Source organism: Pyrus communis, chromosome 9 (genome assembly GCF_041283825.1).
Source record: "Pyrus communis isolate YQ-2024b chromosome 9, ASM4128382v1, whole genome shotgun sequence".
NCBI classification, from domain to species: Eukaryota; Viridiplantae; Streptophyta; class Magnoliopsida; order Rosales; family Rosaceae; genus Pyrus; species Pyrus communis.
In genome coordinates this window covers 15,385,675-15,390,121 of record NC_142573.1, presented here as the reverse complement: position 1 = coordinate 15,390,121, position 4,447 = coordinate 15,385,675, and positions in this window count along the sequence as shown.

Sequence of the window (4,447 nt, the reverse complement as noted above, 5' to 3'; positions counted from 1 at the left end):
CTCGAGGCAAGAGGGTTACAATCCTTCTACGTACCAGTGAGTGGGCTTTTGGTTTTCCGTAAATACCTATATACTTATGTTTTTCCCAGAAAGTGAAATGAAATGCTTATATGTTTATATGCCACGTATATTGTTTGCTCAGTTATTTATGCATTATTGTTGCATATTTATATATATGTTGGTGCTGCGGACGCACATGTAAGTGTCAGGTGAGTTATGGTTCATGTTTATGTTCAGTAGTGATTTGAGATGCATAGAGAGCTCATAACCTGCACCCCCGATGTTAGTGCTCCCGCCCAGAGTTGGGCACAGTCCTTCACATGATGTTCACCTCCCGCACCACACGCTCATCTTGGATCCAAGTTAGGTGCACAGTCCTGTCGTACAGACCATTTTAGGTGGTTTCAACTAGTAGGTGACCTGCGATTATTCGCCCAGCCTTCACGTGATTGTAGCACTTGAGCATACTTATCATACACCCAGTCCTATTGTACAGACCACTTTAGGTGGTTCCGACTCGTGCACAGGTATAGTTAGTGAGTTAGAGATTTGAGCTCTAGATTCAGCCGTACAGGTCACGTTAGGTGACTCCGGCTGACAGATTACATTGCATTGATTTGACATTACCTGAGCACTTGCATTCTATTTAGAGGCATTCGACATGACATATTTCTGAGCATGACTTATATATTTGTATATTATATTTTCTGGGAAGTATACAGGTTTTACGGCGAAGGGTTAGAACTTTGTTTATGAAATGGTTTTTGAAAAGCTTTGTTTTTGCCCACTCACGCTTTCTGTTTTGCGCCCCTCCAGGTTTTAGTTGGCTAGCACTTTTGGTGGCCCCCCAAAGGATTTTCCCGGCATATCTGACAGATTATCGCCAGTGTAGGACCACCTTTGGGTGTGTTTATTTATTGTTGTTTCTCCTAGACTGCACTAGGTCTTCCGTGCTCTGAACTTTGTTTCCACACTTGCGCTTGCACATGTATGTTCTTACTTTGTGTATAGCTGGTTTTTATTTATTTGTACTTTTATTATTATTTATTAGCTTCCGCACTGTGCACATGGTTACGTCACTTCCACGTGATGGCCAGCATGCCCTGATCTCGGTCAGGGTGTGTCAAAAAAAAATTAGTTTCAACGACTTTTCTTTATAATATAAAATAAAAAATATAACTAAAAAAATTCTTTTTATTATTGAGTAAGAGCGATGGGGAAAGTGAAAATCTCCATCCGGAAAATGATAAAACATACTAAAATGAAGGGCGAAACCCTTGCATATACCCTTTTTTGAAACAAAAAAAATACCATTCCTTTTTAAAATTTAGTAAACAACAGAATTCTTATCTATATCAGAAACAAAAGAAACATTTGGCTTCAAATTAAAGTCAAACAAATTCAATTTTATATTCGTTTAAATTAAAACATTATGAGACTAATTCTTTTTTATTTATTTTATTTTTAATGCATATTGTTTATATTGTAATTTATCTTATATATTAATATATATTATTTTTTATTATATATTAATATTTATTCTTTTACTATTATGATGTTAATATTAATCATAATTGATCAATATTATTTGTCATTTTTATAACTTATAAATCTTATAAATAAACTATAAAAAAAATTATATAACTTCATTAGTTATTAGAACGATTCATATTATTTATTTGTTACCAAAAAAAAAAAAATAAATAAAAACTTTTAGAACTCTAGAAAGAGATTTTGCTAACAAAAAAAGCTTTCAATGCTGCTAGTCCAAATTTATTTTGGAGTTTCTTATTATATATATAGTCCTCAAATTGAGGGTTATACTATAGTGACTTTTCCATTTCATTGGAGATGTTTTATTTTGGTTGGTTAGTTTTGTTTCTAACCTTAACAGAATAAAGTTAGAGAAGTTAAACTATATGGTTTTATAAGAGATTATCCTGAAGTGGGAATGAAACTCCTAAGAAAAAATGTATAATTGTTGTAGGCATAATTTACTGAACAATTATGGAGGCCTTAGAGAGAGGGGTGCGACAATAGTAGAGAGAAAGAGAGAGATGTGTAATTGTGAGGTGTGTTATATTCCACCCCATTGTGCCTTTATTTATAATAGTAGGATAGGTAAAATCCTTACCCTTTTAGAATTACAACTCTAATAGGAATTAGACTACTAAAGGGAAAATAAAGATATCCGTAGATTTACACAATCACATTCTAATCCAATAGGACGGCAACACTCCCACCTTGAGTGTGTAAATACTCAAGTAAATGGCGCATCAAGTCTTTATTGATGAAGCAAGTACAGTTGATGAAGTCATCGGCACAATGAGCGAATGCGAGTCTTATATCAACAGAAGAATGCATAAAAAGGTAAAACTCACAAAACCTTGCTATGGTAAAACCCAAGGTAGAAGAAAATCCATAGACTAAGGAGAAAAGTGAGAAGTTGCATTAAGTCAAAACTATAAGTCTTATGGATGCAAGTAGAAGAGCTCACAAAGGTATAATCAACCCAAGATGGGTGCCTCATCAAAACCTAGTTAGGTAGCACAACCCAGTGGGAAAAATGCTCATAATCGTAGGGAAAAAGAGTACATTAAGATCAAGTAAGTATACTTATGGATACTCCCCCTGAGTTTGACAGAACTTCCAAATAAGAACTACAAGCATTGCATATGATAGTTAGGCATGCCAATTCCTCGGACAAGCTTCTAGAAGGTTGACTTCGACAGTGACGTCGTGTATAGGTCGACAAGGTTGTCTGGGATCGACTTGCATGACTTCAATCTCCTGATGCTTTGCTAATGTGGTGTAAACGCAATATGTCTTGGCGTTGACTTTGTTGATGTATCATGGCTTGGTCAGGTTGATACATGTGGCATAGTCTTCATGGATCGTAGTTGGGACTCAATGATGGATGAAAACAACAAGTACTTCGAAGATACTCAACAAGTCTCACATGTGGCATATTGAAGTGAGGTAAGTCTTGGAACGATTCGATTATTTCGAAACTAAGGTCATATCATGGACCTCCAAGATATTGCAATATCCCTAAACGGTAAACACAAAACCATTCAGGGATTTTGCCTTGTGTGGGTTCGATAAGTAACCACCGTTAGCATAACAAACAAGGCAAACATCATTCTGAGGATCAGGGGGGTTGGATCCACTCGAGATACGTTGGGATTTGCCCAAATTCGTAGTACTTTAAGAGTACGTCTTTAATACCAATTCAGTGGTTACGTGTAGACGCGGTGCTGCATCTTTACCAATAGATCAACAACGAAGGAGATGTCTGTCTAATACAATGAACTAAGTACAACGAAGCACAAAGTTGAACTTATATATCGAATTTCAAATTCCATAACCTCTTCAAGGGTCTCATTTGCATATAACGCATGGACGATCACAAGTATACTCAAATGTAACACCTTTAGGGTGTAGTTCAACTGGTAGACCAAAATACCGTCAAAACAATGCTTGAACTTCAGGTCAAGGCATAAACGAGTTTTCCCAAGATCCTTCATCTCAAATTCCATCTTTAGGTGCGAGGTAGTTTTCTTCAGCTCCTTCGAAATCTTAGTAAGATTCATGTTAACGACATAAACCGTAACTCTAGCAATTTGGAATAAGACTTCATAGTTTAACACGCAAGGGCATAATTCATCCTTGACTGATCAAATAATCACTTAGACGGGTATACCACATCCATTGGATTGTTTCAATCCTCAAGTGAACCCCTCAAACAAGTTAAGAGGGTGTTCCATGGTTTGGAACTATTTGAACCAGTCTATGTAATGCTTCGGAAACTTACATGTAAATCTCTGTATTTTTATCCCCATATAGAAAACACTAACCACATTTTATAATGCTGCTATCAATCACATGACGTTTTGAGAGAAACGTTGCGCCGTAAGATGTGCATCATATTGCACTATTTCATTCATTTCATTACGCTTCATTTTCCACTTGTAACACAATAGGGTTACCTTGGGTAGTGTAGGAACGATGGGTCCAAAACACACTTTGGTAATGAATTTGACCTAGATTGTAATTTCGGTTGTCCAATCAGTTCTATGTTGTCATTTAATCAACGAAACACGGTTCGATATCGTCGCTTTTTATTTATGTCAGTAGCTACCATATAAGTGAAAATATCATCAATGGTAATCTCATTTCAATTCCATTAACTCGTCCAAACTAGTATATTGGACCAAAAACTTCAAGTCTCGGGAGTAATCCGGATTAATCTTATGAGATGGAAATGATTTGAGACAGGGATCAAGTATAGATTCATTGTTGTGTCGTGTCTTCCTCTTCTAGAAGTGAATCCTATGAACCGAGTAATCTGTCTTGCTCCACGCCAAGACAGATTGATTGGTTATTCGTCGGTGTACTGGACCGTCTAACAGGGGCGTCTAAACCGTCCAACAAGGGTGGCACATCC